The sequence below is a fragment of the Perognathus longimembris genome, chromosome 1 (genome assembly GCF_023159225.1).
Source record: "Perognathus longimembris pacificus isolate PPM17 chromosome 1, ASM2315922v1, whole genome shotgun sequence".
Classification (NCBI taxonomy): Eukaryota; Metazoa; Chordata; class Mammalia; order Rodentia; family Heteromyidae; genus Perognathus; species Perognathus longimembris.
The window spans coordinates 134916195-134939039 of record NC_063161.1 but is presented as its reverse complement, the minus strand read 5'-3'; the positions used below and the strand labels follow the sequence as shown (position 1 = coordinate 134939039).

The 22845-nt window shown below is 37.6% G+C and overlaps 1 protein-coding gene across 3 annotated transcripts in view; it reads right to left on the bottom strand.

Moving 5' to 3' along the window:
- Invs (inversin) overlaps positions 1-22845 on the bottom strand; it is a 103161-nt gene that overhangs the window by 62364 nt on the left and 17952 nt on the right. The gene's annotated exons all lie outside the window — the stretch shown is intronic.

Sequence of the window (22845 nt, the reverse complement as noted above, 5' to 3'; positions counted from 1 at the left end):
GAAAGAGTTGAATGTTTTGTTTCCAAACCCAGAGTGGTCTCAACAATATCAAGGGACCAACATTTGACAATCTTATAGTTTAAAGAGACAAGACAATTCTAGGCTAAAACAATTTAAGACTTCCATAAACTTTCCCAAGTTTTTGTATGCCATATTTAGCCAGCATGTGACACCTTTTTAATAGCAACAATACAGTCTTTTGTCATCAGTTTATGCAATGGTGAATATAAATGTAACTGTACTGTCATTAAATGCTACAGATAAAAGTATTCTGGCTCTCATAGTTATCTACATATGGATATGTCATTCAATCTTCCAAACAATTATTGAGCATCTACTTAGTATATAGCATTGCTTTTATATATGATGAACAACACAATTTATGTGCCTCAATTACATCAATTATAACATGTGGGTGTTCAGTTAATTTATAAAAACTAGTACTTCCCAAAGTGTTTTACTACCCAAAAATTCCTTATATATTATTTATGCTTAAAAATTATTTGCGTCAAAGGCTTATGAGAAATCATGGATTAAGAAAAATAAGCCAGTGTTTCTAGTATATGATTTTTACAGCCTCCAATGCTCAAATTTACTGTAAATGTCCAACAATCCTCCAAAATTCTATGAACATGGAGCCATCTTTCACACAGCATTTCATGGGGATACCATTTTAACAAAAAAGCTTTGAGAAATGCTCAATGATGTTTGAGGCCCCTCCAAGTTTCATAATTTTTCTTGTTTATAACAAGAGACATAGAGTTACTGAATACCAAACCTCATTTTGCTTGAAAAAAAAAACAAATTTGAGAAAATAAGCTTGAGAAAAATACTTTCACAAAGTCAAGGAAGAAGTTATTTGTGAATACATTTATTAGCAACAAGTCACATTACTGGGTAGTAAATAAGAAATACATTGAGAATGAATACCAGAAAATGCACCAGGAAAAGAAAAATCAGAGTGTCCTGGAAGCACAGATTGTTTTGAATAAAGCTCTTTTTTCCCCAATCTATTTTATCGAAGGTGCATTTATCTAAAGTTAGGTGCAGTGTCCAGCTCTGAGAATGCCTCCAACATGCCTAGCATACATCTTCTACAAGCCCACTGCTTAACTTTCATGACTACCACTAACTCAAATTCCCTGTCACATCCTTAACTCCCTTCTGCCATGGATAAAAGATATGGCCCTGGTTAGAACCAGCTGGCAGTAAACAGGGCTGTAAAGCTCAGAGCTTCCACGTGCAGTCAGGCATGTCTGGGGAGGATTTCTGGTAGCTCACAATAAATCCAGTTAGTCCAAGGAGACTAAATTTATGAATGAGTCTGCTTAGTAATTGAGCCAACTTCAAGAATGACTCCACTGACCTAACAGTAGAATATTCAATGGAAAAAACAAAACTGTGGCAACAGAGCAACTTTAATTTTGAAGGCCACCAAAGCAAGCCATATCCATGAACAGCACTGTGTGATACTGGAAGCTTTAAGGTGTAGACAAGCGATATGTGAAAGAAAGGAGAGGAAAGGGAGAAGGAAAGGGAAGAAATGGGATGTCAAGAGAAATGAAGAAATCCAAATTAGGTAAGAAAAAAGAAATGGGTATGACAGGAACTCTAAGCTATCATTCTCTTCTATAACCAACTTCCTCAATGTTTATAGAAAATGTTATGGCTCCTTCTGCTTTCCAATTTTTTTTTACTCCATTTCCTCTGACTTTCCTTTGACCATTTCTTTCAGGCACAACTAAAATTGTAGTTCCTGCATCTACTACATTGGTTCTGTACAGGCAAAAAAAAAGTCATTTAGGTATTTTAGGCAGGAAGGATATTAATACTGAAATTACATGGTTACAGGATAAGTAGAGGGTGCTAGCTAGGCTTCAAGCGATGACCTATGGGAACAATATAAGCATCTTTGTGAAGGGAATATTAAGCTCAATGTACTTCTATAGCAGCATCAGGAAGGATAATACACAAGTTGTTGTAATAACTATTTCTTAATATCTAGAAGGAACAATAATAGAAGCTGGAATGTTTAATGAGACCTTCCCTTGATGATTGCTCCTGCTACTCTGAACCCAAGTACCATAGGCCTAACTTGCTTTCGAACAACACTCAACATACTAACACTAGCTTGAAGGTTATACTTGATTCATTTACACATCCATTCTCTTTACCTTGGGTGTCAGGTCCTTGGAGCTGAAACAGTTTCTTCCTCTTCTAATCAAACCAATTCAGTATGGATGAATTACTACAAACAACTAATGCCCTGTGAACTAAGCTGTTCTGGTTTAGTGCAAAGGAATGTTTTTCCAAGACTCTTGAGGTAAGTCTAGTCTTTATCCTTATTATGTCTTTATCTTTATTATATCTTATTGTGGGATAAAATATTTACACCCTGTTATGGAAATATATGCCTAAAATCAGTCAGATTATACCTTTGCAGATGGTGAGCAGTGTAAACTGGAATTGGAGGATGGACAAACACTTTTCTTAGATCTCTAACATCACTCTAAAGGCTTGACCTATGGTAAATGTGCTTTGTTCTTATTCTAGTTTGCAGGCAATTTTCCATGTTGTTCTTACACATGTAGTAATATGAACTGTCTTTTTAAGGTACATCTGCATAACAAGTGGATTTGGAAGATGGACATAGTAGCCCTTTTCTGGTGAGAGGATAGATTAGTTTGCTGGCCAGAATAATAAAGGTAATGCTCCATTTGGGGATGCGGGCATTATAGGTTTGTTCATAGTTCTAATGTAACGTTGAGTGTTTTATTATAATTTCCTGTGTCTCTGCAAATCTACTAATTTTTGAGAATATCTTAGATGTTAAATATGTTGTAGAAGCTCTGGACTCTGTTATGTTACATTGAAGAGTATCAAATTTTTGTTTTAGCTGACAGATGACTTGGCTGAACTCAAGCTCTTGTTTCTTCTGCATAGGCAGGCAGCAATTAAAATCTCTGATGAGTTATTTTAACCTTAGTTTGGCTGCTGAAGCATGCACATATCTTTAGAAGTCAATCAGAGATTTTTGGCACTTTATATGTAGAGTTGGGAGCTTTCCTTTTCTCTTCTCTGGAATAGTTCTTTAACTTGAAGCCATTTCTTCCCTTGTCCTCGCAACAAGAAGAGTATAGACTTTTATTCAATTTTCATCCCTCTGGAACATTTCTGTAAGCCCCACACAAATAGAAATGAGCTCAATGCTGCCCTTATACCCCAAGAGTGGATTTCTCTATTTCTGCTTGCTTTTGGTTATTCTTTAGTTGCTCTAAGAAATTGTTTTTACATTATGTTTACTATGTTTTATAACTGTTTTCTGCTGGAGAGTTGGTCCAATATCAATGACTACACTATTATCAGAAGGCACTGATACTTTAAAAAGCTCTTTAGATAGTTGATTCAAAGGTTAATCTTGATTGTCAACTTGATTGCCTGGAGAACCACATGGGAGATTAAGAAGGCATACCTCTGGGTGTATCTTTGAGAGCATTTCCAGAAACTAACGGGTGAATTCCTGCATTCAACATGACAGGCACCATGCCATAGGCTGGAGGCCTCAGACGGAATAAAAGGGGGAAGAGGAGAATGCCCAAAGCACTGGCATTCCCTCTCTCTGCTTCCTGGCTGCATGTGAGCTGCTCTGCTCTTCCATGAGAGACCAAAATCTCAGACATTATGAACAGAAATAAATCTCTTTTGTTCATAAATTGTTTTTCTGTTATTTTTCAGCGACAGAAAGACTGACACAGTTGAGAAACACAGTATTAATTCTGATGATTTGAAAATAATTTAGTCAGTTTCAACCATCATCATCCTTCTAACTAAATTAAATTAAACTTTATTTAGTTTTAGTAGTTCTTAGCTGGCTCCAGGGAAAGAAAGTATGCTGTGGGTATACATGCAACTATTATAATCCAGGATCCAATATCCATCCCATTGATTGTTATAGTCACCTCATATCTTACTCCAAGCAGCCTAACACTATACATTCAGTAACTGAACTAATAATTTCTCCCACTGGATAGAATAGCCATTAAATCTTAAACTCTATTCTGGTTGGTGATTGGGGCTCTTCTACTCTTGCCTACTTTACCTACAGTAGATTCATAAATATCAATTGAATTTGTATATACTTTTTAATTTAATGTACTGGCAATAGCTGTCCTTAATTAGAGATCAATTACAGTCTTTATACAAGTTCATATCCCATCCTACTAGATTTTATAATCTTCTGGCTAAGATGTACTGCCTTAGACCTTTCCTTGTCCAAGCAGATGGGCTAGTAACAAACTTCTCATTTTTTCTTACTCTGAGTGAAAGGCTATATTAGTAAATTCAAACTTAGTATTCTAAGTTTTAGAGCATGAGTAATATTTTAAATGTTTCTGCAAAATGGAAAACTAGAGAACAAAATGATCCAAAGATGTTGAATATTAAACTGAACTGTCCTACGTTCCATTACTCACAATATTTACTTAGTATCTATTTTGTGCAAGCACTTTAGTGGAATTCAAGATATATTTGATGGTATCCTATATTCTGGTAGCTGAACGAACAACTGTAGTATTATGTTCATGATTAGTAATATAGGACAAAAGGCTCTTATTTATAAGAAAACTGCCAATGGTATTCTCACAATTGTTACCTGAGTATATTTCTTTTTTTTTCTTATTTATTGTCAAAGTGATGTACAGAGCGGTTACAGTTTCATACGTTAGGCCTTGGGTACACTTCTTGTACTGTCATGAAATCATTTTGAATACATGTTTGTGAACACTAAAAGGGCCATTTCATTTTATGATATAAGTCAGAGCTCTTCAGATTGCATATTCCTTAATAAAACTGAAGGTTGTTTATGATTTTATAGTTATTCCAGTGTACTGATTTATTTTAATCCTGATGGGAAACTAAGTATGAGTGCAAATCTGAAGACTAGGCAATAGACGCTCAGAGTATTATAATTAAAAAAATCTGCCTAAAATGACTCAGAAAGCTTGTATTATGAGAACAGCTCTTCTTTTACATTAAAAATTATGCAATGTAAGCAATTTACTGACAATCTCATATATAATATAATGTACCCTGATCATATCATACCTGTAGAGCTTTTCTAATCTCCTCTCCATCCTTTCTTATTCTCCCTCCTAGATTCCTTCCCCACTGTCCCAGATTTTACATAGAAGAGAAAACATACTTGTCTTTGTGAATCTGGCTTATTTTACTTAACATGATGGATCTCAATTTTCCTGCATTTCATTCATTTCCTTCTTTATAGTTGAGTCAACTGTTTGCATCATATATATATATATGTATAATGAATTTTACACATACTATGCATATACCACATTTTCTTTATGCATTTACCCACTGACTAGCACCTAAACTGATTCCATTTACCTGGCTATGGTGAATAGTGCAGCAATAAATCTGGGTTTGCAAGTATCTCTATAGAATGTTGACTCTGTGAGTCAAGATTTTCTGACTTTCTTCTGCCACTTCAAACCTTCTGCCACTGTTACATATCAAGGAAAAGAAATAAATTAAGAGAAAAGGCTAATAAAAGTTGAATATACCAATTAAGTCAAGAAGTATAAGGACTTAAAAAGGTATCTGAATTTGGTCATCAAACAGTGGTGAATTAAGAGTAAATCTAAGAGAGTGTGGGAAAGGGTGACATTGTCCCCAAATCTACTCACTACTGACTTATGTAACTGTAACCCTCTGTATATCACCTCTTTAATAACAATAAAAATGCAAAAAAATATAGTAAATATTTTTCCTTTAGCACAATAGAATCAGTTTTCAATCAAATCCATTCATTGTCCTCCATGTAGGACCCTTCATGCTCCAATCCCACTTTACTTGTCCACTATCATTTGTCCTTTTTCAGCTTTATATTTAATAATGCATATATACGAAACTACATATTTCCTCTCTCTTTGAAAATATCTTGTATTCTCACCTCTTTTTCTCTTCTCCACTAGCATAGATATAATCTCTTGAAGGAAGCCATTTTTTGAACACAATATTCTAGGATAGCTTAAGGGACTCCTCCTACATTGTCCTATGATCTCTTTAACACAAGAATACTACATTCCTAGTTACCCATTATCTTGCCTATTCTCCCCATTAAACTAGGAACTTTTTGAGCACAGGATTGTCCCTTTTGATAGTTCTATATCCACAAGTCAAGTGAGTGGCTTCTGTAAAAATATTTATCAAATGAAAAATATGCATTATGAGGAATTACAAGGCACCAAGATATTTTAAGCTAATCTCAAAAGCAATGTATTTGCTTTTAAGTCAGACAACTTGCTTTGGCCAAAACCCCAAAAGTAAACCTAGCTATTTAAACCTTGCACTTCTTTTACTAGGGTATCAAACCTGCCTCTACCATTTCCTATGAGTAATTCTTCTTAACATCCCCACATGAAATAGTTGTATAAGGACTACATAAAGTTGAAGAGACTTATGCAATGTTGAATAGTTTTCTTGAGACTCACTTTCCCTGTAGATCAAACAAAAATGATTACTTGAGATAACTACAATTTTAAGTACTAAGCATGAGAATTTTGCTAATTTTCATTGTAGAGCACAAAGAGAGCAAAACCATTAAAATTTTCAAGTAACCACTGATATAGGAAAAACTTAGTGAAATATTGGTAATGCTAGTGAACTCTGGGTTTGAAGAACCAAAGAATTCACTAAGTTTAGCCATCTAGTATCTACTTTGTACATTAGTTTAGAATTCTTTAAGTATTTTTTGAATACATTCAAATTGGTTGCGTGGGCTTTGAATGACCATGGGAAAGATCTTGGGATTACGGAGCTAGGCTGTACATATAATCCATAAGTTAGGAATGCCCATTTACATACTTGTGGCATTTCTGTCAACTCACATTCAGTCAAGGTTTTTATGAAGATATATTGTATAGATCATGCCTAAGCATGTTCCCAGTACCTAGTACATTAAAAATGATACTTTTTTATATGATAGAAATATACTGAGTTTAATTCATAAAGACACTGTACCTATAAGTAAAATGAATTTTGTTTATATGACAGGCTTAACAGTTACCATTATTAATGTATTCTTCTGGAATTTAAATCATTCACTTGGCTTTGAAGAGGTACTATTGACATCTCGGTAGATTGAATGGCAAAGTAATTCGTTTTTCTTGAATAATTTCTCCATTAATACTTCAAATGATAGCACTATATATATATGTACAGTATAAATATATAGAAGCATAAAGGATAGATTTTTAAGGTTGAATTGAATATTATACCATTGGTATCATTTTAATCCAATGCTATCACCTTGTTTTATTTTGCTAAGAAAGAATAAATTGAGCATTTCTTTAAAGAAATAATTTAGCTAATGCATAATTCTTTTTTCTTAAGGTTAGTTCTCATAAGAGTAATGAAAAAGTTTGCTTCATGAAGATCCACATATGTAAATGAATACAGGAAAAATACTGTTAAATACCTGTTTTTCTTATTAGCTCATTTATCTTTTAATTTAATGTGTCTTTTACTTTTTTAATACTAATGTTGAAATGCTAATCATTGTTAATTCTAGTGAAATTCAGAACTGATGTAATTTATCCCAGAAGGCTTCATTTTTAATCTCCATTTAAGTGGTTTACCTTTCTGCATTATCAAGGACAAAAAGAACCAACCTGAGTGTGCATAGATTGGGTGCATGCATGTGTGTTGCTATGCAGGCTTAAAAATATCATTTGAAGTTCCATACACTTATTATGCAAAGAAATATCTAATTAGATAAAAAAGAGAGTGTATGTTAGCTGAGTCAACTTCAGTATCTATTCCTTTGTATAAAGGGCTTTCACATGCCTTCTTCCTCAATTCTGAAAGCACACGGTTCCTTATTCCCTTCACCATGAATAAGGCTGACATTTGACAGCTTCACAAGGCTGACAGGGTTACCCAACAGCCCACCCTCCCTATTCTCAATCCAATTAGACCTCTAATCCTCCAGATGAAAGGCCCAACTGCTCACGTTCCTCATGACAACGACAGCTATTGATTATTTGTCACTGCAGCTAACACCTTCCCTGTCGAGGCTGCTCTGACAGAAGCAAACCTACCAAATTAGACAGCACTTTATCTGCCCTGGAGGCCAAATGGCACAACAAGTAAAGGCTAATAAATGGTATAAAAATGAACAAATCATAACATTATGACAGGCTGATCGTTGCCAGCAGCCTCCCAGCTCAAGCTTGATGTTCTGTTAGACTTGCTCCTTTTCTTTCCCCTCTGCTCTAGCTCCAACTTTGACTGAATTAAAGGCCAGAACAATTAAGGCATTTGACCAGCAAAGATAAGCCAATTGAAGTATCACCAAGGGACATAAATGTCAATAAATGACTGCCATTTGTCAATACAAACATTTGGGAGATGCAAATGCTCAGGTCTCCACTCTCCACTAGGCTGCACTGACTCACTTTCCAAAGAGAGTCATTGTGAATGGACAGTGGTGGCTATTTAACAAGAAAATTGGGGGACGGGGATGGGAAGAAAGAAAGAAGAAATTCATAGTCCCAAGAGAGGAAGTATTATATAAAGAGTAAGCAAGAGTCATTGATGTGGGCAATGGGGTTTTTACAAGAAAAAAAAAAAGAGCTAGCAAGTGGGAGCTAGTCTTTGTTTAGAAAACATTCTAATATTGGACAACTGGAATATCGTTGTCTGTTTTTCCCGGAGAATATATGCATATGTAAGAAAGTCTGGGCTATTGGGGGAATTAATAAAGTCATAACTTTAGAAATATACTCATTCAGTTGACAAATATTTTTGAACATCAATCATGTATTTGTTCTAGGCAATGGGGAAAAATAGTAAATAAGCCGGGGAGGGGGGGAACCTCGTAAGTTCATGGACACTGATTATATTCTAGTGGGGTGAAAGACAATAAGTAAGATAAATAAGGAAAATATATGGTATTTTGGACAGCACTCAACACTGTGGAAATAACAAAAGGCAGAATTAATCAAAGGTCTTGAGATGAATACAGGAATTAGGTTACTCAGGGAAGGGTCCACTGACATGGAGACTTTCAAATAAAAAACTGTAGAGTGAATGAATTTAATATGCAGATCCCTTTTAGAATAGTATTCCTAGCAGAGGGAAAAGCAAATGCAAACATTTCTTGACTGTTGGAGCAAAGCACTAAAGCTGGAGAGGCTTATGAAGTGAGGAAAGGGGGAGAGATTCAAAATAAGGTCATGCAGACTCATATTGTATGTGCAAGGCCCTTAGTTCATTCAATACCTAGCTATGATAGATAGATAGATAGATAGATAGATAGATAGATAGATAGATAGATAGATAGATACATAGATACATAGATAGATACATAGATAGATAGATAATCTACAACATGCCATTTCTGCCCGAACTCATCCTGGCTCTCTCTCTCTCTCTTTTCCGGCCAGTCCTGGGGCTTGAACTCAGGGCCTGAGCACTGTCCCTGGCTTCTTGATGCTCAAGACTAGTACTCTACCACTTGAGCCATAGCACCACTTCTGGCTTTTTTTCTGTATATGTGGTGCTGAGGAATGGAACCTAGGGCTTCATGTATGCTAGGTAAGCACTCTACTGCTAAACCACATTCCCAGCCCTTCCCTGGCTCCCTTAATCCCCTTATTTTGGTATTCTGGTTACCTGTGTTAGTTGTAAATAATCATTTGGGACTTGTAAAAGCTTATTAGCCAAAGCAAATGCAAAGAGTCTTATGACTGACAGGTTATAGGGAAAATATTATGCTCAGGCCCAGGAAATATATATACCATTGGAATAACAAGTCCTCTGATTGCCTAGTACTCTTTATTTTTAAAAATTAATTTTCTTCTTCCTTTGACATACTAAAGATTGATTTCAGGTCTGTGTGCTTACTAGGCAAGCACTCTATTTCTTGAGCAATTCCCTAACCCTTTGTTTTTATTTTTGAGGTAAGAGTCTCACTTTTTCTTCAAACTCTTGATTCTCTTGTTCCTACTACTTGAGTACCATAATGCCCAGTTCCTCTTAGCCTTTTATTAACCATTAAATATGAGTGGGAGAAAAATAAGAGAAGCTACATGAACAATTATGGTTCTGTGACATAGAAGATAATTCAAGAATTAATGCTCTTATTTTCTTTTGAATTGATGTTACATACAAAATTAATTTTTAAAAGGTTAAAAGAAAGTAAATGGATCTGAAGTTCCTTTTTATCAGCCATAAAAAAATATATTTGTTGGCCTTGTGCCTGGAGTTTAAAAGAAATCAGCATGAGTCTAATGAAAAACAAGCTGTTGGTCTCAGGGAAATTCAATATATACTCTTTCTTTTCCCTTTAGTTTTTGATTGGTTTCCATGGGAATGAAGGCTTATGGGGATCTCTGAATCTCTTCACAGAAAGCAGATACTTGTATTTTCATGACTTAGTAAAAGTGAAGGTCAGTAAAGAGATACAGGTGATTAGCCAACTATTATAGTTATGGAAATATTATGTTTAAATCAAAATTCTATCAGCCATGTCGATTTTAAAACACAATCTTCAAGTTTACTCTAATGTGTTTGAGAAATATGACAAAGACAAGACAAATAGTGAAATTAAAGGAAGAAGCTTTGGGTTCAAACTCTGAGTCAGGTCTATGAGAAAGAAAGGGGTAAGTATTTCTTTGGAAGTCTGATGGGCAACTGGATTTGGCAAATTACCTGGGCCAGAAGTACAAGTCTGAGGAAATAAGCTTCAGGAAAATAGACAGTTCCCTTTTAGGGCAGCATTATTGAGGTGCCAGACTTTGAAGTCAGGCCCCACCACGTGAACCCCATTTTAGAATCGAACCCTGAGCCAATCAGATTTGTACCTGTGTGCTAATCTTGCTTGCACAGCTGATTGTTGTAACCTTGTTCTTTGCCTTTATAAGCCCTGTGTAATCACAGCTCGGGGCTTCCTCCTAACCTCCGCTGTGTCGGTGGGTAGGACGAGGCCCGAGTTGGCAGCTCGTTCAATAAACCCTTGCCTTGCTTTTGCATTTCGGAGTGTCTGAATCTTGGTGGTCTTCTTGGGGGTGGTCTTGCAACTTGGCACAACATTTGGGGGCTCGTCCGGGATAGCCCCAGAGACCCCAAGATCCCAGACTCCGAAGGTAATAAAACAGCGCTGTTCATTTGTCTTGTCCTGTAATTTGTCTGTTTGTCTGTTTTGCTTTTGCTTATACTTGTAGGGCGCGAGTCAGTTTGGTTTTTGGCCGGAACTGACCAGGAGGGCCTCCTAAACGAGACTCAACCCGCCCACCTTGTACTTGGGTCTGCTCCTTCTGCTTATCTGGCAGGAGGTTGTGGGCCAACTTGGGTCCACTCCTCCTGTACACTGGCAGGAGGTTGTGGGCCAACTTGGGAGATCTCCAACTCGTAACTCGGGTCCACTCCTTCTGCACCCTTGCAGGAGGTTGTGGGCCAACTCGGGTCCACTCCTTCTTACAGGAGGTTGTGGGCCAACTCGGGTCCATTCCTTCTGCACCCTTGTAGGAGGTTGTGGCCCAGCTTGGGAGATCTCCAACTCGTAGCTTTTCTTAGGCCTGTGTGTTTTCCTCCTTTTGTATTAATTGTTTTGTTTTTTGTAGCCTTTTGGACTGAACATCTGATCAGAGCTATGGATAACGTTCTATCTTGAGGACCACCATCTAGCCCCCTAGACTTGATCCTAGCTCACTGGAGGGAGGTTAAGGAGATAGCTCATTTTTGTGTGTTTCTTGCACCGTGCCTGACTGACAAACGGATGATGGGGAACGTTCCTTCCACTCCCCTGGACTTGACTTTAGCTCACTGGAAAGATGTACAGGTGACAGCCCACAATCAGTCAATCAGTGAGAATGTCCGCAAAAAAGAACTCTAGGGGGACCCCCACCCAGCCTTCTTAAGCAGAAACAAGCCCTGGAAAATGAGGCTGGAGAATGCTAAAATCATATATTAAAGGTTTTGTCTTAAAATGTGCGTGTTGCAGGAGTAAGATTGACAAAATATGTCTTGCCACTGGAAAATGTATGGCTGATGCTTATTCTGCGTGCTTGAAGATCTTTTGAAAATGTATGTGTTTGTGCATGTGTGAGTTCGTGAACATGTTCAAGACTGCAGTATGATGCAAAACTAAGTTTAAATTCAAAGGTCTTCATGCCATGCAGTAACTGGGACTGAAGAAAAAAAAAAAAAGAGGCTCTTTTGGAACAAGCAGCCCGTAAGCAAAGGGTGGCACCTGGTTTCAGATTGCCTGTGAGCTTCAGTTTTTCCAATGCAGATAAAAGCTAAAATGTTGTGTTAGTGTTAAAAAGGCTTTGGAAATCAAGAATACATTTCTAGATAAGAAATTTGGAAGTAAAATTGTCCTAAATAATTATTGCAAAGTGAGAAAAGGAGAATTATGGCTACCAAAATGTTTAATTGCCATTCCAGCTTCTTTGTAGGTTTTTTTTGTAACAGTTTCCAGCAGGCCCACAGAGAAGCACAGGTGATTCCTACAAGTTTGTCAAGATCTAATACTGACCCTTAATAAGTTCCAGGTAAGAGAGCATGCTTAAAAACTACTTCTGTGTGGACCACCTTGTTGCTTATAATTGGAGTAAAGTGGCCCCTTAAAAGACTCATTGATCTGAATCTGCGGTTCGAAGCCAGCCCGGGCAAAGAAAGGTCCCTGTGAGAGACTTGTCTCTAATCAGCCAGCAGAGTGCTGGGAACGGAGTGGTGTGGAGCTCAAAAGTGGTACGGTGCTAGTCTTGAGCTGGAAAGCTGAGGGACAGCACTCAGGCCCTGAGTCCAAGTCCAGTGGAAAGTCACTCCTCCTGGGACAAAAGTGATGGAGCATCCAGAGGCAGTAAGCCACTGCTTGGATGGCAGAGATGGTGTCAGATCCTAGAGTCACTACTGTTGGCCTTTCAAAAGTTAAAGCCGGGAAGTCCTAGAAGAATAGTTCATAAGCATGCCTTTCCAATGCCCATGTCTGTCTACTGGGCAGGAATTTGCCAGTCATCTGTGATAGTGGTTAGTAAGAGTAAGTTTGTCAAATGAGAGGATAGATTAAAATCTCACCCCCCGCATTTACTCAAAGCCCTGACTGGCAGTGAGAATTTTAAGCTCATACATCTGTTTAGTAAAGCTTGTAGACCTGAGATTGTGTCCTTATTGAGATCTGTTAAAGGCCTGCAAAGGTATATTGTTAAAAATTGCAAGATCTGTCAGCTTACCAATGCCCCCAATCAACAAGTTACTAAAGGAGCTCGCTTCCGTGGGGATAGGCCAGGCGTGTATTGGGAAGTAGATTTCACAAAAATCAAACCTGGAAAATTTGGATACAAATATTTGCTAGTTTTTGTAGACACCTTTTCAGGATGGGTGGAAGCCTATCCAACAAAGCATGAAACTGCGAATATAGTGGCTAAGAAGATCCTGGAAGAAATCCTACCCAGGTATGGCTTCCCATCCACCATTGGGTCGGACAACGGACCGGCTTTCGTTTCAAAAGTAAGTCAGGGAATAGCCGCTGCACTGGGGACAGATTGGAAATTGCATTGTGCTTGTAGACCCCAGAGTTCAGGACAGGTAGAGAGAATGAATCGGACTCTAAAAGAGACCTTAACTAAATTGGCCTTAGAGACTGGCGCAGACTGGGTGTCACTCCTTCCTTTTGCTCTACTTAGGGTAAGAAATTCTCCCTATCAACTTGGCTTTACTCCTTTTGAAATAATGTACGGGTACCCTCCGCCCATTATCCCTAGCCTTCAGACTGAATTGCTCACTGATTTGGATGATATTGAATTTTTGTGTAAACTTGATTATTTGCAGCTCGTGCACAAGAAAATGTGGCCCCAACTCAAGGCATTATATGATTCTGCTTCTGTCCCTATCCCCCATTTATTCAGGCCAGGAGATTGGGTGTTCGTCCGGAGGCATAACTCCAAATCCTTAGAACCACGATGGAAGGGACCCTACGTGGTGCTACTGACTACTCCCACGGCCCTTAAAGTAGATGGCGTCACCACTTGGGTCCATTGCTCCCACGCCAGGCCAGCTGACCCCTTTGCCCTGGATGACAACTACCGTGATGGAACATGGGAGGTCTCCAAGCACCCAACTCAGCCGCTTCGCCTTCGCCTCAAGAAAAGAAAGTTAGACTGAATATTGTTATAATTTTCTTTTTGCCTTCTTTCCTTACTACCCTGGCTAGTGTTGATGTCATTTTGGCAGCTCACTCCAAAGTGAGGTGACCCCCTTATTTTAGGTAGTTTTGAGCTTGCTCAGGAATACGGGTATAGCCACCCGACCCTTAGAGCACAGTTGAGAAGTTTATGTATTATTTTGTTGCTTACATTTGGATACTAAACACTATAGAGCTAATGGTAAGTCTGTATAGCTGAAAGTTAATTTTCAGTTTGCAGCAATCCTGCAGTCCCTTGGAAAAGTAGACTAAGGTTATAGGTTCCTGGCTAGGTAAGGTCAACGCCCCTGAGTCAGCCTGAAGAAATTACAGAAGATGGATGATCTTCACCCATCAGCCCCCCTTTAAAATCAAGGGACCAGAGTTGTTTTTGGGAAGATGAGGCAGGATAAACTAGAGACATGCAGAACAGAGGTACAGAGAATATTCTTGTAAGAAATGGTGACAGGCCCTTTGGTTACTACATTGGGTCCTACTGGCCCATGCCTTACCTCTATATCATCCCCTAGACATGCAAGCCATTGAAATGGACAGAATGGAGCCATGATTGGCTCCCAAGGTACCAAAAAGAAAAAGGGGGAAATGAGGTGCCAGACTTTGAAGTCAGGCCCCACCACGTGAACCCCATTTTAGAATCGAACCCTGAGCCAATCAGATTTGTACCTGTGTGCTAATCTTGCTTGCACAGCTGATTGTTGTAACCTTGTTCTTTGCCTTTATAAGCCCTGTGTAATCACAGCTCGGGGCTTCCTCCTAACCTCCGCTGTGTCGGTGGGTAGGACGAGGCCCGAGTTGGCAGCTCGTTCAATAAACCCTTGCCTTGCTTTTGCATTTCGGAGTGTCTGAATCTTGGTGGTCTTCTTGGGGGTGGTCTTGCAACTTGGCACAACATTATCAGAAGCACTGAGTTGGGAATCAGAATAAGAGAATTCTTAACTCTGTAACTGACCAAGAGGTCTCAAAGAACTACATCAAACTAGACCTCAGTAAACATATACTATATAGATAGCATACAAATATTCAAAATTCCATGAGACTATTATGAAGCCAAATGAGCTTTTTTTCATATTAGAATCATGCTGGAAAATTTCAAAATAATGATTTCAATGAAGATGCATCGACATGTTGTGCCTTGTCACTAAATTTACTCATGCAGGTAGAAAAACATGAATTATAATCAACATATTAAAGGACAGATAGATTTGATTTCAATTCTTGGATTGTTCAAAAGAACAGTTGGCTTTAAGTGGGGCACTCCTGTTTTTTTTTTTTTTTTTGGCCAGTCCTGGTGCTTGAACTCAGGACCTGAGCACTGTCCCTGAGTTTCTTTTTTCTTTTTCTTTTTCTTTTTTGCCAGTCCTGGGGCTTGGACTCAGGGCCTGAGCACTGTCCCTGGCTTCTTTTTGCTCAAGGCTAGCTAGCACTCTGCCACTTGAGCTGCAGCGCCACTTCTGGCCATTTTCTGTATATGTGGTGCTGGGGAATTGAACCCAGGGCCTCATGTATATGAGGCAAGCACTCTTGCCACTCAGCCATATCCCCAGCCCCCTGAGTTTCTTTTGCTGAAGTCTAGCACTCTACCATTTGAACCACAGTGCCACTTTCAGCTTTTTCTGTTTATGTGATTATGAGGAATCGAACCCAGGGCTCCATGCATACTAGGCAAGCACTCTACCACTAAGCCATATTCCCAGACCCTAACGCATTTTAACGTAAGATCATAAACATTTGACAGCAGTTTCTAAACTGCTATCAAAACGAGAGGTAGGTTTGGAAGTAGTTTCTGACTAGGTGGAAGAAGACAAACATGCTTGTTGAAACTCTAGAAGTTAGGCTGAAATGAAGCAGATTCTTCAGATTAGAACTTTCTTCCTGCCCAGGGAAAACTAGGAATACTCTAGATAAGAACTGAAATAAAAAAATAAAACAGAGGTAAACTGAAAGCGTTGTCTAAAATGACCCATCTTAGGCTACAGATTTCTTGAGAGTTCAATAATACGCTAGAATATAAGTTTTATCTGTTAAGACCTAACATTTCTAAGCAATGAGAATATCGTGAATATTTCATGCTGCTTTCTTTTAGAGGCTTACCAATAGCCCAAAGCTCAGGAACAGTGGGATTGTTTACTATTCAGGTAATTATTGGCTACACATTTATGCTAGAATGGGCACTTATTGAATAGTTCTAAAGAGGACTGAGTTAATACAACCATACAGAAGCCAAGTCTTCCCCACTGATAAAGTTTAACTAAAGCAAAGGTATACATTATGGTACAAGTACAAAATTTTTGCTACAATGGGCGAAAGTTTGAAAAAACAGTTAATACATGGTAATCTATTAACCTCGAATAAGATGATCAAAGTCTTCACAACCCTATTGTTACTTCACTAATAGCTCATCAATGGAACAGTCAAATATTGGACTTAAGAATTCTTTCATGTATGTTACACCATATATAAAAAATTACTTTTCTTAGACATAAAGGGATGGATATATGTTGGTTATTCAGAAAGAACAAAGTGAAGATTGAGAGTGTGCAAAAAAAAGAGAAGAGGTTATTTCTAATATATAGTCTCCCCTAAAAATATTATTGAGGCTTTAAGTAACAGCTTAGTTGAAATATTTTCTTCTTAATGTGCTAAAGATCTTTTCCTTGTACTGCTCTGGTTCTTTGCTAATATTTTACTTATGCTTCAGCTCCTTAAATGTTGTTGTAGAGTTTAATTACCTTTCTTTGCAGTAATCTGTCTATCATTTGTGCCTATGACACTGGATTTTTTTTAAAAAACTTACAATTATCCTGTATATTTCCATTATTTAAGTCTTCCTCAAAAATATCTATCTTTTTGTGTACTAAATTTAAAATTTAGTTTCTTATTTGTGTTTAGGAAGGTTTCGTACTTTATAGTCTTTTTTGGTACTCTGTTCTTAAAGTGTGTTAATTTCTTACCAATTCATATGTATATGTATCATATCATATATCATATACCAATATATCATACACACATGCATATGGATAAAACCAAGGCCCTTGTGCATGTTGGGCAAGTACTCTACTGATGACTTAATCCCTATCCCATGTCCTAAACAAACTGTTTGAAACCTATTCCTTATTAATTTAATAATGTAGTTTGGAGATGTTTTCATTTACACAGCAAAACAACCTCATTCTTTTCCAGTCCTATTGTAGTCCACTATATAAAGATACCGTCTTTCGTGAAACCAGATTCCCGTCGCGGAGCATCTGGACTCTTTCCCACCTTGGTTTTGTAAATATTGCTGTCATAAATAATCTTCTAAATACATTATTTCTGGGCTGGGGATATGGCCTAGTGGCAAGAGTGCTTGCTTGCCTCATATACATGAAGCCCTGGGTTCGATTCCACAGCACCACATATACAGAAAATGACCAGAAGTGGCGCTGTGGCTCAAGTGGCAGAGTGCTAGCCCTGAGCAAAAAGAAGCCAGGGACAGTGCTCAGGCCCTGAGTCCAAGCTCCAGGACTGGCAAACAACAACAACAACAACAACAACAACAACAACAACAACAACAACAACAACACTATTTCTGGGCTGGGGATATGGCCTAGTGGCAAGAGAGCTTGCCTCGTATACATGAGGCCCTGGGTTCGATTCCCCAGCACCACATATACAGAAAACGGCCAGAAGTGGCGCTGTGGCTCAAGTGGCAGAGTGCTAGCCTTGAGCAAAAGGAAGCCAGGGACAGAGCTCAGGCCCTGAGTCCAAGGCCCAGGACTGGCCAAAATAAACAAAAAACAAACAAACAAAAAAACACTATTTCTTATTTGTGCAGGTTTATCATTACAATCAATGATCACAAACAGCAGTGCTAGGTCCAAGGATATATGCATTTACAATTTAGACAGTTATTCTAGCAGCAATATATGAAAGCACTTATTTATCCCCATACAGTAAGTTGACAGGTAGGAGCATGGGCACCCATGTTTAGCATGTGTTTCTTTAATAAGCAGGTTTGAAAATATTTTCATGTGCTTGAATGTTATATAAAATAGGGTTCTACTACTAACCTATCCATTTCATAGAACTGTGAATACAAAATAAAGATAAAATTCTAGTTGATAATGGCAGAGATTACAGAAAGCAAATAAGCTGACTATCTACAAATAAATATGAGTATGGAACAGTATCTGAAGACCACCTGTATCACAAATACAGGTATTTTCCCAATTACATTTAGAAGTTGATATAATTAATATTTAATAATAATATTTAATATTGTCATTGAAACCAGTTCTTGTATTTTGTTAACTGATAAATACTAAAAGTAAGTATGTTAACATTAGCATTTCTACTGGTGTGTGTGTGTGTGTGTTTGTGTGTGCACACACACGCTTGAACTCAGGGCCTTGGCACTGTCTCTGAGCTTTTCTTTTTTGGAATGTTTATTATCTTTAGTTGTACAAAGAAGTTGCCATTCAGCAAAGCAGTTTATGAATACATCTTGATCAATTCACCACTTTCAACATTCTCACCTATCCTCTCAACACATCCCTTTTCTTACTTTCTTTAATTTTAAGGTTATATATTGATTTTTTAACCATTTAACAAAGCAGTTTATGTATACAATGCATCTTGATCTGTGTTATCCCTTCAACATCTTCATCCCCCATTTCAATCTCTCCCTCCCCTTGTTTTTCTCAATTCTGTGGTATATACAATGAATTCTTGACTGAGTTGTCTTTTCTCCCTTTATTCTTCTACCCTTCTCCACTTGGCCCCAACCTATCCTCTTGCAAGCACTCATTTCTTGGTATACTTACTTTGTTGGGGTTGACTTAGTCTTTCTAAAGAATTATATTATTAGAGCTCTCAATAGTGTATTATACTTCAGTTCATTCATTTGTAACTGCGTGCATACCACCCACTTTGTTTTCATTAATTTCTTTTCTGGTACAATAGTATTATAAGGATATGTAAATATATTTCTCTTTTAATATATTCATTGAAATATTTGTGAATATCTGTTATTTTTATTATTATTTTTTTTTTGGCCAGTCCTAGGCCGTGAACTCAGGGCCTGAGCACTGTCCCTGGCTTCTTTTTTGCTCAAGGCTAGCACTCTGCCACTTGAGCCACAGCGCCACTTCTGGCCATTTTCTGTATATGTGGTGCTGAGGAATCGAACCCAAGGCCTCATGTATACGAGTCAAGCACTCTTGCCATTAGGCCATATTCCCAGCCCCACTGTGATTGGTTTTAAAAGAACCCAGTTGGAGTGTAGAGATAAAAAGATTATGAATTAATAATTATTGCTGAGTGCCAGTGACTCACACCTGTAATCCTAGCTACTCAGGAGGCTGAGATCTGAGGATCGTGGATGGTTTGAACCCAGCCTGGGCAGGAAAGTCCATGAGACTCTTATCTCCAATTAACCAACAGAAAACTGCAAGTAAGGCTTGCAGTAGTAGAGCACTAGCTTTGAGCAAAACAGCTCAGGGACATCCCCCAAGCCCTGAGTTCAAGCCCTACAACCGACCAACAAAAACTGAAGTGGGGTGATGGACATATTGGGTATTAGGTGAGGCTTATGTTATTATTAGTTATCAAACTTTTATATGCATACAATCTCTCATCTTAAAGTATTTCCTGACTGAACTGGGCATTACAGCTACAGCCTATAGTACTAGTTATTTGGGAGGTAAAGATTGAGGGACTTCCATTTGAGGCTAACATGGCATAAAAGTCTGTGAGAGAACATCTTGCTTAATAGCAAGACGGAGCTTGGATTCAAGGCTTCCATGTAGGTCCTCTGACTGAAGTTGGGGAAATGTGAGCTCACTCGGTATTTACAAGGACATGTATCATTTAAAACAATCATTTATGATAGAACATGCATACAACAAATTACATAGATCTTTAGAAGATATATTCATTTTATGTGGTTACCACATAAGTCAAGATGTAAAATCTTTCTAACACTCCTGAAAGCTTCTCCATGTCTCTTCTTAGTTATTACCCATCCCTCAGGTAACCATGAGTGTGGTTTGAATTACTACATACCAGTTTTGACTATTCTTGAAATGCATAAAAACATATAAACAAAAAGTTCTGATTCCTTCTGTCAAAATGTCTATGAAATTCAAGAACTTGAATGTATCAGTATTTCATTTTTTTATTGTATAGTCACAACATACTACAATTTATTTACTCATTTGTTTGCTGAAAGGATGTTTGAACTGTTTGAGTTATTATTAAAGTTTTGGGGCTAGGAATGTATCTCAATAGTAAGTACTTACCTAGCATGCCCAAGGCCCTGAGTTCAATTCTATCAACAAACAAAACAAAACAAAAACCCCAAAGAATGGATTGAATGTTTGTTATTATAAATAAAACTATGATCACTCTTACATAAGTCTATGGCAAAAAGAGGCATTTATTTTTCTTAGGTATTTATCTAGATAAAATCTCTGAAGAACTGTGGCAAAGGAGTTATGGTAGGCATATCTATACTGAGGGGAATATAGGATCACTGAACTGAAGGGGACTGGGGAGTGTATTGTTTGGTGTGTTTGTGTGTATGTGCACAAAACAAGGAAATCTAATAGTATTATTTGGTATTAGTTTTCCTAAAAAATTTCAGAAGTATTCAATCCTTCTGTTTTATAGTCTATAAATCATTAATAAGGAAACAGCATTCTTAAAAACTGAAAGTTAGCATTTAAGATTCAGTTTTCATAGGCAAATTGAAAATTGTTCCTGAATTTTTTCTTTTTTTGGCCAGTCCTGGGCCTTGGACTCAGGGCTTGAGCACCGTCGCTGGCTTCTTCCCGCCTAAGGCTAGCACTCTGCCACCTGAGCCACAGCGCACCTTCTGGCCATTTTCCATATATGTGGTACTGGGGAATCGAACCGAGAGCTTCATGTGTAGGAGGCAAGCACTCTTGCCACTAGGCCATATTCCCAGCCCTGTTACTGAATTTTTAAAAGCACAAAGCAGCCACAATGTGATTTCTTTAGTTTTCTTGGTTTACCATGATGATTTTTCTTTTTTTCTTTTTTTGCCAGTCCTGGGCCTTGGACTCAGGGCCTGAGCACTGTCCCTGGCTTCTCTTTGCTCAAGGCTAGCACTCTACCACTTGAGCCACAGTGCATTTCCGGCCATTTTCTGTATATGTGGTGCTGGGGAATCGAACCCAGGGCTTCTCTTGCCACTAGGCCATATTCCCAGCCCCTACCATGATGATTTTTTCAAAATGGGTAGTCTTAATCCTCTGAAAGTCAAACTACTAAGCTCCTAGAACAGTAACCATGTACAAGTATTAACATTTGGTAAAATTTCTAAAGATTTAATAAAATAAGTCTGATTAATAAGTAACCATATTTGTAGAAGTCAGAAATAGTAGGCTCCCTGGAGCACAACACTGCTAACAATAAAATATATATTTTTAGTTGTGAGAAGCTTAGAAAAGGTATGACCAATTTCTTTCTTGGATTACACTGAAGGTACCAAATGAAAAACAAATTAGGCACAGATGTTCAGAATACTGAGATTAATTTTTATTCCCATGGGTACCATTTCTCTAGCTTCTTGGACTAAGAGCAATTTATTTCCAGAGAAGTGAATATATGTCAGAGCCAAGCAGCGAAGTTCAATAAGTTTTCTGCATACATATATTTTGAAGCTGGATAAATGTTTCTAATAAACAAAATGTGTAGCATTTATATTAATAATGACCTTCTATGTAAGTAGCATAAAATTCATTCAAACACATATGTCAGACACTGCTGATCTAGCAGGATTAAAAAAGAAATGAAACAAGGTTTTTGCCTGAGGGTCCCACTTAGTAGAAAAGAAATAAGTAAACAATAATTACAGTGCAAGGAAATGGGACTCAAACAGATATGAACAAAATGCTATTGGGAACATGAGTTTTCCTCACTAACAGCCCTTATGAATGAACAACAATAACATTTGCTCTCTCTCTTTCTCACTCACACACACACACACACACACACACACACACACCCTAATAAGTGACACAAGAATGGTTGATCTTTTTAAGTCCATAATAACAATGGCTACTTACATATTTTGCTTATTGCTAATTTATAAAACTGACCATGGGATAGCTTTCATTTTTGTGCTTGAATTGAGTACTGATTATAGATAGCTTTAACTAATAAACAAATGAGTCCATGTACATAGACATGAATGTTGACAATTAAATAAATAGCACACTTCAGAGTTTACGGATTCAGGGTATCACAGATACCAGAATTAAATGAGATAGATAATACTTGGAAAGAACACCTAACATCCAATTTATCGGAAAGGTTTACTACATGGAGGGAAATGAATTTAACAGTGTTGGTATGACGAGCCCCTACCTATAGTAGATACATGTGATTCATTTTCTCATATTCTCTCTAGATATATGATCATGATTACACAGAAGATATTTGGAAAATACTTATTTTTTTATTAAATATTTTTATTGCAGTGAATAAGCAAGCTGGGCAAAGGATCACATGCCTGACATCTCAGTAAACAGGAAGCTGAGGCAAATACTTATTAAATCAATATTTACATCTCTATATCTTTGATCCAACTTCTTTATACTGACCTAAATATAATA